Consider the following 12,025-nt stretch of genomic DNA (forward strand, 5'->3'; position numbering starts at 1 on the left):
CCATGCCTCAGAGGTGAGAGTGAGGCGACAGTTGGTTCAGTTAGGTCAGTACTTTTTTCAGTGGTAAGAAGAAATAGATTAGAGAAATGAGTAGCTTTGTACTTCTAAAATCATGTCCTGGGAGGAGGGTGGGTTGTTTATGACTTTGATGAGGACACCCCTGGAAGCGAACTAGGATTTACAGGTAAGTAACTTATCCTTCTCTTCCAGGGGATCCTCATCAAGAGTCAAACACTGAATAGATTAGCAAACCCATCCCATAACCCTGCAGACGGAGTGATATTAGGGCAGGCAGTGCGTTTGTCTTATTTAAATACATTTCTTAAAGGAGTCTGACCCACTTGAGTGTCTGTTTTAGCATCTGAATCTAGACAGTAGTGTCTCGTAAAAGTATGCACCGATCTCCATGTGGCAGCTTTGCAAATTTCGGAGATGGGTACATTCTTAAGGGCTGTAGTTGCCGCTTTGCCTCTTGTAGAATGAGCTTTAGGATTAGCAGACAATTGTTTGTTAGTTAACTGGTATGTAGTCACAATACATGAAACTATCCATCTAGAAATAGTCTGTTTTGAGGCCGCCCTCCCTGTTCTCATATGTCCATAATTTACTAATAAGCAATCAGATTGTCTGATGGCCTTAGTCTTATCAAGATAACATTTTAGCACCCTCTTCAGGTCCAGGGAGTGCAAGGCTCTCTCTGCCGGAGTAACAAGTTTGGGAAAAAATGTTGGAAGCGATATTGTTTGATTAATATGCAAGTCCGAAATCACCTTAGGTAAGAACCCTGGGTGGGTTCTTAGAACTACTCTGTTATCGTGAAAAACTGTATAGGGTTTCTTTGAACAAAGAGCCTGAATCTCGTAGACCCTTCTAGCTGAAGTAATGGCCATAAGAAAAGCTGTCTTCCATGTAAGGTGTTGCAAAAAAGCTTTGTGGATGGGCACAAAGGGAGCAGCCATAAGTCTAGACAAGACCACATTCAATTCCCATGGAGGTGAAGGTGCACGAATTGGTGGAAAAACTTTTTTCAAGCCCTCTATAAAACCCTTAACCACTGACATAGTAAAGAATGACTTTTGCGAGGGCTATTTACGATAAGCTGTAATGGCAGACAAATGTACCTTAATGGATGAAAACTGCAGTCCTGACTTCACAAGATGTAGGAGATAAGGCAATATAACCTCCTCCTGAGTCAGGATAGGACTGCAATCATTCTGTCTGCATCATATGTAGAATCTCTTCCATTTGAACGCATAGGAGCGCCGCGTCGATGGTCTTTTGGACTCCTTTAAAATATCCATACATTCCTGCGAGAGTCCTAGATGTCCATACTGCAGGAATTCAGGAGCCATGCTGTCAAGCTCAGCGAGGGAAGGTTGGGATGTAGAATTTCCCCCCCTAATCTGTGGAGAAGATCCGGTCTGCACGGCAGCATCTTGTGACGATTTTCTGACAACTGGAGGAGATCTGTGTACCAGTATTGTTGAGGCCATTCCGGAGCAATTCGTATCATCCTGGTTTTGGACCTGTAAAGCTTGTTGATCACCGCAGGTATCAGGGAAATCGGTGGAAAAGCGTAGAGAAATGTCCCCGACCAGTCTATCAACAGGGCATTCCCCTTTCGTCTGTGGTCAGTAAAACCTGGTTGCGAAGTCTGGGCATTTTTTGTTGGTTTCGTCTTGAATCCGGTCTAATTGAGCATGATCCCACCGATGGAAAATGTCTGCTACGACATCATCGCAAAGCACCCAGTCATGCGAGTTTGATAGATTTCGACTTAGGAAATCCGCTTTTTAATTTTGTTCCTCCAGAAGGTGAACCGCTGTGATTGACATCCTCCTCGCTAGTAACCAGTGCCAGATGGTTTGTGACTCTCGAGACAGAGGACGAGATCTTGTTTCCCCCCTGTCTGTTCAAATAGTACATCGAGGTCATGGTGTCTGTTTAGACTAAAATGGATTCGCCCTTGATGGATGGATAAAACGACTTGAGAGCCAGATGACCTGCTCTCAGATCCAGCTGACTGATGTGATAATTCCGTTTCTTTTTTCTACCGTAGGCCCTGTGCTTGGGGAGGCCCCATATGATCTCCCCAAGCCTGTAATGATGTATCTGTTACAACGGTCTCAGGAGGAGTGCTCTGATGAAAAGGAACTCCTACCAACAGGTGCTGACGGCAAGTCCACCAATGTACTGATGTTTTGCCACAGTTGAAAGGATTATTATGTCTTCCCATGTGGCTGTGAGTTGACTTCACTGATCTTCCAGGTTCTCCTGGAGAGGCCTCATGTGTAATCTGGCATTCGGGACAATGAAAATGCAGGAGGCCATGGAGCCCAGTAGTGATGCTATTTGTTTGGCCGTAGGTCTCAGATTGTGAAGAAGTATGTGACACTTCTGTGCTATTGATATTAGTCTCTCCTCTGAAGATTGGTGTCCAGTATTGCCCCTAGGTAATGGAGTGTCTGTGTTGGATTGAGTTTGGACTTTTGAAAGTTGGCCTGCAGACCCAGAGAACTGAAGGTGTTCAAAACTATTTTGAGGTGATTCAAGGTTTGCTCTGCAGTGTTGGCTTTCAGTAACCAATCGTAGAAATACGAGTAAATGAAGATATTCTTTTTTCTCAAGTGAGCCGCTACTGTCGCTACACATTTGGAGAATGTTTAAGGGGCGGATTTTAGCCCAAAGGGCAGCACCCTGAATTGGTAGTGTTGAGATGCAACTACGAAGCGAAGATATTTTCGGTGCTTTACTATAACCGGGATGTGAAACTATGCATCCTGTAGATCTATGGAACATATCCAGTCCCCTTGATGAAGCCGAAGAAAAATCTGATGAAGGGCCAGCATTCTGAACTTTTCTTTTCGAATGTATTTGTTCAGATGCCTCAGATCTAAGATGGGTCTGAAAACCCCTTCTGGGCCTTTCTTTTTCACTAAGAAATATCAGGAGTACACTCCTTTTCCTCTTTGAGAAGATGGAACCTTTTCTGTAGCTCGTTTTTGTAACAGGATGATAACCTTTTTTAGCAACGACTGGTGGATACACTTTGCTTTTGTTGGAGGCACTGGAGGAGGAGACTTAAAACAAAGAGAATATCCATTCTCGACAATATTCAGCACCCATTTGTTGGTTGTTATGGTGTGCCACTCATGTACATAGTTTGCAATACTTCCCCCCCCCCCCCCCAATGGAGTGGTGGACAGAATTAAGGGAAGCGAATCCTCATTGCTTGCCTGATGTTTTGGGGGTAGACTGATGTTGCCTATTTGGGGCGCATTCTCTTGTCGTCTTGCAGGATTGAAAAAACGGTCGCCCTGGCCTCTGCCGGGGTCTTTGAGACCAATGAGGGGTTAGAACCCACTGTTGATATGGGCGCCTATCATATGGCCTGTACCTCCTTCGATACTCTTTGCACCCATCTAGTCCCACGGCTTTCATTGTGTCCACTTCTGACTTTATCTTGGCCATCTCATATTTGGGATGTGTCCCAAACAAGGAGTTCCCATTGAATGGCAGATTCAGGATGCAATGTTGAGCCTCCTGTTTCAAACCTGTAAGGAGCAGCCAAGATGACCTCCTTGGACATATGCCATGTGCATAGCCATGAGCCGTTAAGTCTGAGCCATCTGCAGCCGCACTGATCACCTGGTTAGACACCAAACTTCCCTCCTGAAGGATCTCTTGAAAGTCTTGTCTATCTTCTCTAGGCAATTTCTCTACAAACCTGTTCAGAAAGTTCCACAAAGAATGGTCGTGTCTCCCCAAAAGTGGCACTAGAGACTTTCATGAAAGCTGCCGAGGTACCACACATTTTCATGCCCAACGAGTCCAGATGCCTGCTCTCCTTATCTGGCAGGACCGTTGATGAGGCCATCGAATGGGTCTTACGGGCGGTGGCTAACATGACAGAGTCTCGTGGTGGGTCAACTCTGAGAAGTAAAGGATCCTGGTCTGGGGCCTTATACTTCTTTAGGATCCTCGCCGGAGCTGCATGCAGGCTTGCAAGAGTCAAAAAAGTGTTCATAGCCAGCTGCAGAAGACCAGGAACTAGTGGTAACAGCTGCCTGGAAGACACACAATGGTGTAGCGTCTCAAAAATTGCCAACGATGATGCTGTCGGTTCCGGAATGTCTATATTGAGCTTCTGGGCCCCTCTAACCAGCACTTCATTGAAAGTGGTTATATCGTCCACTGGAGAAGCTCTTGCCGGAGGAGTATTTGTCAAAGTAGGTGTATAGTCTCTAATAGACGACTCCAATGCTGTAGACCATGAAGGGGATCTGCATCTTTGTTGACGGGATCTAGAGACTCGGGATCTTGACCGTCGCCCGGATTGCGACCTATTTCTGGTGCGCAATCGTGAAGGGCTGCGCTGTTGCCTCGGACTGGGCTGGTCAGATGTTGGCCTTGTCCGTTTGGCGGGAGTCGTCGTTGGAGATGGCATTCGTGGAAAGGAAGCAGAGTGAGAATATAGGCATGAATATTGTGAATTTGGAGAAGCCTGTGTTTTGTTAAGGCTTTCCAACCACCTCGGAGACAGGTTTATAGGGGAAAGTTGTCCTTGAGATGATGCTCTTGAGGAAGCCCCAGATGACCCACTCTGTATGGTGACCACCGGGCCCGAGGAGGTAGTCGTCTCAGCAGGTGATGGTTGCCCTGTTGTTGCCTTTTGAAAAGAGCTGGGACGTAGAGTCGCTCTTTGTGATGCAGTTGTCAATGGTGATGATTGCCTCGACGTCGATTGACGCTGTAATGTTGTTGATGGAGATAGGCGAGCCCTGGACGTCGAATGCGACCTCCCCCATTTTTCAGGTCTCAAAGTCGAATGCCTCGACGGTGACTGATGGCCCAACGGAGGGGTATGCCTTGACGTTGACTGTCTCGACGTCGAGCGATGGCCCAACGGTGGTGAGGGTCTTGACGTCGAATGAAGTCTTGACAGTGGCGACCTCAACCTTGCTCTTGAGATCGACTTCGACTCTGGATGTCTCGATGTCGGAGGATCTGGACTTGCCTTTGACTGCGTATGAGCATTCCTGTGCCTACTCAACGTCGATCGGTGTTTGACCGTCGACGGAGATCTATCTCGATGAGGGAGTTGTTTCTTCGACGCCATGTGTCTCGATGTCTCCTGAATCGCCGTTGACGGAGGTGTACTCTTTGACATCTGTTGCTGATGTTGATGCGACGACGGAAGGGATGACGTTGACGGTTAACAAACAGGAATTTTCCTACCGGCTGATGTCGATCTGGCTCGTCGCTTGTCAGAAGAGTCTCTGGAAATCTTCTTAGGAAGAGAGGAGGATGATGTTTTCTCTCTCTCATGAAGCCCATGTAAACAAATCTTTTCTCTGTCCTTCAGAGTTCTTCTGGACAGATTCTTACAGTGCTTGCAGGTGTCAGGGCAGTGACTCTGAGGCAAACAAACTATGCACACAGTGTGTGGATCCGACTGGGCCTTCTTTTTCCCACAAGAAGGGCATTTGACAAAAAGTGAAGGCATTTTTCTGAGAAAAAGTTGTTACTTTACTCAGGCAATCAGGTAAGCCATCGAGTAAAGCAGAGAAAAAAGGTTTTTAGAATATTTTTATGTCAAAAAAAGAAAAAAGAAAAATGAGAGCTCAATGCTCCAGGATCCTCACAGAAGGAGCCGGAAAAAAGAACTGACCTAACTGTGAACCAACTGTCACCTCACTCTCACCTCTGAGGCATGGTGGGATTCTGGAGGTGCTCAGGGTCTTAAAGGCACAGTGCCAGTTTTTTGTCTGCTGTGTTAACCTGCATGCAGCCTGTTGGGTAATAATGCTCCTTTATTTTCAATGTAGTATTTTTCTTTTAAAGTGGATTGCTTATACTTTCTATTTCTACCTTCTACTTTGACTGCAGAAAGTTTTTACCTTTAATTGAAGATTTTAATTTGTTTAAACATTTTTTTTTTAAACTCCAATAAAATAAAAAAATAAAGCATTTTTCGCCTGTTTCTCAACATAGACTGCATTACTGTTTACACACGTACATATTCTATTTGTATTGAAATTCTCTACTAAAATATTACTTTTCATATATAGTTCATACATATGCATGTATGTTTGGATATGCTCGGAGATCCCCGCAAGTGGGCGGGAATATTCAGTGTTTATGACTATTGATGAGGATCCCCTGGCAGAGCTGGAGGTTGCACCTTGAAGATCTCATAAAAGGATAACGCATAATGCAGGGGGTTGTCTGCTCCATATTTGAGATAGTAACGGTCGGATCAGCAGCAGACACAATCAGTCAGGGGCTGCACCAGAGCAGCTGGAATCGACAAGTCCTCAATCGTCGGAGTGTAGGCAGGGGCAGTACAGAAATCCAAAGTGTCAGTTAGCGCCAGGGAAGGCCCATCTGTTTGAAGTCCAACTGGTGGCCCTTGCTGCTCCAGAAGAAGTAGGTATGATCCTACAAGTTAGATCATGGCTTAAATTGAGGCCTCTATCTGGTGCGGGCCAACAACGGTCAGGCCACTAGGGCATGCCAGGACCATCTTTAGGAGTGCAATAGGCTCAGCTTCTTGTGCTTGGAAACACAGGACATAACATCCCACTTCCTGATGGCCTTCAGGGGTATCAAGGATCATTTATCGCACATGCTGGAGTCGTGGTTAGACCTGGACACCAGAGACATACACTTAACCGTTCTGTGACCAACATCTTCTTTCTGCAGTCCTGGCACAGTTTTCGGTGGAGACATTTCCCTAGCACATTGTCAAAAGAAAAAAAAGTTTGGAGTTTGTAAGCGCCCACAAAGTTTAGGAGTTCATCTCCAGATTCTCATCAAAGGGCGCTGAAAAAAAACCAGCTGACAGCATGCACGTGTTGTGGTATCTTCATATGGCTGTGTCGTCACTTCCTGGGATGAGACTGCCGATGAGCAAATTATGCCAACTATGGGCACTGCTTTGAAAAAGTTCTGGATACAATGTGGTGCGTGGGGGGAATTAAAAAAAAAAAGTGAGTACTCTGTGATTAGAAGGTTATTGTAGTGGGAAGTGAAACTTTGCATAGATGTTCAGGCCATTTTGAACCATGTTATGACAATCTGAACTTGCTTTCCTTTTTCATGAGTAGGAGTTTGTGTCTCCTCTTGTTATTACAATCTGCTCAATTCCCAAGAATTTGTAACTGGGGTTGTGTTCATGTTATTTTTCATTGTGGTCCTAAGTGATTTACCTGGGGTGACTATCTATATTCCTGCAGGGTTATTGTATCCTTAGTTTTAGTGGATGGATGGTGTTTCCTATGTAGTGTTTGTTGCACGGGCATGTGACAGGTACAGTACAATTTAACTGGTACAATCTAGCCACCCGTTGATCTTATATTTTTTACCCATTGCATCCATAAAGGTAGTGGTTTTGTCACTTACTAGTTTGCATATTGGGCAGTCATGACAGATATGAAAGCCAGGTATCTTGCCCTAATGTTTCCTATTTGTGGTGTCTTTCAATCTCTGAATTCAGACCTGCAAAGCTCATCTCTTAAATCTTCAGAAGCCATGGTGGGTTTGTTTTTACGGTTCTTTCCAGAGTTAAGCTGTCTGTAGGTTCCATTTTTTTTGCAATGATCTTCTTATAGAGTGGTATTCCTCATGGTATTGTGCATTAAAACTTTGGGATATGTCCTATTTTAAGCTTTTCTTTTGAGTTTCAACTATACTATTTCTATATTTTTTCTGTGCAGTTATTACGGGTTTGGCACTGCCATATTATCTATTTGTTATGTTTCTCGATTTATTGTTCACATTTACCATTACCACTGAAATTACGTCACATACAAATCATTTCACCTTTTAGCAGGAGCATCCCCTCCACGAGAGCAGAGGAGAGTCGACCCGCTAAAAAATATGCCCCCAGAACTGAAAAATAAAATGGTAATAAACTTTATTTTCTTACCATTGTCTTTTCAGCCCCTCATCCTGAACTGAGTGTTGGGGCGGGCTCTTGCTGCTGAGTGGCAGCAGGGAGCTCTGCGCTTTAGTTTAAAAAGTGTGCATGTCCTTTTGGCCAGCTGTCTTGCAATGGCCAGCCTGACATGCACACTTTAAACTTCTCTAACCCAGCTGTCCTAAAAAGGAAAGCCCGGTCTCCATTGCTCTTTCGAGTGCTGAAGGAGGCCGCTCACTCTAATCTTGATGCTTCACTCATGCTGTTTAACAGCATGAGAGCAGCACCAGGATTAGTAAGTGCAGTTTCCTGGGTCCTATGTAGGAGCTTTCAGCAGAGTCAGACGATGTGAGGCGAGGATACCGTAAAAAAAACAAATGTTGTCAGTTTTAGGTTTGGGGTGAAAGCTACTGTCTTTCAGAATATAGTTTGTTTCTGTTGATTTTCTGTGTAGCATTGTTATTCCCAGCATATTATTTTCCGTGTTTGTTAGGTCCTGAAATTCCACCTTTGATTTAGACATCTTGCGTGCAAGTTTGGTAATTAGGGTATTCTGCTTCATGTGTTCGATTTATTCTAGTAGTACCTCCAACTGGGACCACTGCATCCTCCATACTTTCCTCACACACACACTCTTCTATACAATTACAATGGCTTTGCCCGGTGACATTAAGTAGAAATAAGGCAGCAAGATTACAAGGTCACCTGATATTTTTGTCAATATAACATCAAACTCCCTCTTTACCGCTTATTTCTTTCACAGACAAAGGGCCTGATTATGACCTTAGCGGAGGGGATTACTCCATCACAAATGTGACTGATATCCTGTCCGGTGTATTACAAGTTCCATTATATCCTATGGAACTTGTAATACGGCGGACAGGATATCCGTCACGTTTGTGATGGAGTAATCCTCTCTGCCAAGGTCTTAATCAGGCCCAAAGAATGTTATCGGACTGCAGGTAACGGCCTTTATGCAACCCTACGTCTGTTCAAATGAGCAACACAATGTCGTTTACAGAAACTTTTTAATCTCACAGTTGTTCCCTGTAGGAAGTTGGCTCTGTATGCACTATTTCAAAGTAAGGAATAGTATGCACAGAGTCCAAGGGTTCCCCTTAGAGGTAAGATAGTGGCAAAAAGAGAATACTAATGCTCTATTTTGTGGTAGTGTGGTCGAGCAGTAGGCTTATCCAAGGAGTAGTGTTAAGCATTTGTTGTACATACACACAGGCAATAAATGAGGAACACACACTCCGAGACAATTCCAGGCCAATAGGTTTTTGTATTGAAAAATCTCTTTTCTTAGTTTATTTTAAGAACCACAGGTTCAAATTCTACATGTAATACTTTGCATGAAAGGTATTGCAGGTAAGTACTTTAGGAACATTGAATAATCACAATAGCATATATACTTTTCAAATAAAACACATATAGCTATTTTAAAACTAGACAGTGCAATTTTCACAGTTCCTAGGGGAGGTAAGTAATTGTTAGTTCTTGCAGGTAAGTAAACCACCTACGGGGTTCAAGTTTGGGTCCAAGGTAGCCCACCGTTGGGGGTTCAGAGCAACCCCAAAGTTACCACACCAGCAGCTCAGGGCCGGTCAGGTGCAGAGTTCAAAGTGGTGCCCAAAACGCATAAGCTTCAATGGAGAAGGGGGTGCCCCGGTTCCAGTCTGCCAGCAGGTAAGTACCCGCGTCTTCGGAGGGCAGACCAGGGGGGTTTTGTAGGGCACCGGAGGGGACACAAGTTAGCACAGAAAGTACACCCTCAGCAGCACGGGGGCGGCCGGGTGCAGTGTGCAAACACACGTCGGGTTTGTAATAGGAATCAATGGGAGACCAAGGGGTCTCTTCAGCGATGCAGGCAGGCAAGGGGGGGGGCTCCTCGGGGTAGCCACCACCTGGGCAAGGGAGAGGGCCTCCTGGGGGTCACTCCTGCACTGGAGTTCCGATCTTTCAGATCCTGGGGGCTGCGGGTGCAGGGTCTTTTCCAGGCGTCGGGATCTGGGAGTCAGGGGGAGCCTCGGGATTCCCTCTGCAGGTGTCGCTGTGGTGGCTCAGGGGGGGGCAACTCTGGCTACTCACGGTCTCGTAGTCGCCGGGGAGTCCTCCCTGAAGTGTTTGTTCTCCACAAGTCGAGCCGGAGGCATTGGGTGCAGAGTTGCAAGTCTCACGCTTCTGGCGGGAAATGCAGTTGTCTTTAAGTTGCTTCTTTGGAAACAAAGTTGCAGTCTTGGGTGAACAGGGCCGCTGTTCTCGGGAGTTTCTTGGTCCTTTTAGAACAGGGCAGTCCTCTGAGGATTCAGAGGTCGCTGGTCCTGGGGAAAGCGCCGCTGGAGCAGTTTCTTCAGAAGGGGGGGGAGACAGGCCGGTAGAGCTGGGACCAAAGCAGTTGGTGTCTCTGTCTTTTCTGCAGGGTTTGTCAGCTTAGCAGTCCTCTTCTTCTTAGGTTGCAGGAATCTGAATTCCTAGGTTCAGGGGAGCCCTTAAATACTAAATTTAAGGGCGTGTTTAGGTCTGGGGGGTGAGTAGACAATGGCTACTAGCCCTGAGGGTGGGTACACCATCTTTGTGCCTCCTCCCAAGGGGAGGGGGTCACATTCCTATCCCTATTGGGGGAATCCTCCATCTGCAAGATGGAGGATTTCTAAAAGTTAGAGTCACCTCAGCTCAGGACACCTTAGGGGCTGTCCTGACTGACCAGTGACTCCTCCTTGTTATTCTCATTATTTTCTCCGGCCTTGTCGCCAAAAGTGCGGCCGTGGCCTGAGGGGGCGGGCAACTCCACTAGCTGGAGTGCCCTGTGGTGCTGGAACAAAGGGGGCTCACCGCCAGGTGTTACAGCTCCTGCCTGGGGGAGGTGATAGCATCTCCACCCAGTGCAGGCTTTGTTACTAGCCACAGAGTGACAAAGGCACTCTCCCCATGTGGCCAGCAACATGTCTCGAGTGTGGCAGGCTGCTAAAACCAGTCAGCCTACACGGGTAGTTGGTTAAGGTCTCAGGGGGCACCTCTAAGGTGCCCTCTGGGGTGTATTTTACAATAAAATGTACACTGGCATCAGTGTGCATTTATTGTGCTGAGAAGTTTGATACCAAACTTCCCAGTTTTCAGTGTAGCCATTATGGTGCTTTGGAGTTCGTGTTTGACAGACTCCCAGACCATATACTCCTATGGCTACCCTGCACTTACAATGTCTAAGGTTTTGCTTAGATACTGTAGGGGCACAGTGCTCATGCACTGGTGCCCTCACCTATGGTATAGTGCACCCTGCCTTAGGACTGCAAGGCCTGCTAGAGGGGTGACTTATCTATACTGCATAGGCAGTGTGAGGTTGGCATGGCACCCTGAGGGGAGTGCCATGTTGACTTAGTCGTTTTGTCCTCACCAGCACACACAAGCTGGCAAGCAGTGTGTCTGTGCTGAGTGAGGGGTCCCCAGGGTGGCATAAGATATGCTGCAGCCCTTAGAGACCTTCCCTGGCATCAGGGCCCTTGGTACCAGGGGTACCAGTTACAAGGGACTTACCTGGATGCCAGGGTGTGCCAATTGTGAAAACAAAAGTACAGGTTAGGGAAAGAACACTGGTGCTGGGGCCTGGTTAGCAGGCCTCAGCACACTTTCAATTCAAAACATAGCATCAGCAAAGGCAAAAAGTCAGGGGGTAACCATGCCAAGGAGGCATTTCCTTACATTCCCCAAAAACCTTATAACATACGGTTGTGCACCACACACACACAAACACACCTAAACCAAAAACAAGAGACACTGGGCCATATTTATGGCACAGTGGTGCAGTGCGGCACAGCAAGTCACCTTGCTGCGCTGCACTGAGTCACTGGGAAAAGGCAGGAATACGTCATATTGAAGGCATGCAGCGCATTCTTGCCCTTTCCCCCTGCGCTGGTGCACAATGGGCTGCCTAGTGCCAACGCAGGCACCCTTACACCATGTAACAAGGGTGCCTGCATTGCATGCAGGAATGTTTTTGTGCAGGAAGGGGCATCTTCCTCCACAAAAACAATCCTTAAAGGCATATTCCGAAGTATCAAGGAGAAATAAAGATACTTCTTCTCGTTAGGCCTCTCCTAGGGAGTG

General features: G+C 46.3%; 1 protein-coding gene across 1 annotated transcript in view; it reads right to left on the bottom strand.

Moving 5' to 3' along the window:
* Positions 1-12,025, bottom strand: part of RIOK2 (RIO kinase 2) — a 229,516-nt gene that overhangs the window by 32,970 nt on the left and 184,521 nt on the right. The gene's annotated exons all lie outside the window — the stretch shown is intronic.

This window comes from Pleurodeles waltl, chromosome 1_1 (genome assembly GCF_031143425.1).
Source record: "Pleurodeles waltl isolate 20211129_DDA chromosome 1_1, aPleWal1.hap1.20221129, whole genome shotgun sequence".
NCBI lineage: Eukaryota > Metazoa > Chordata > Amphibia > Caudata > Salamandridae > Pleurodeles > Pleurodeles waltl.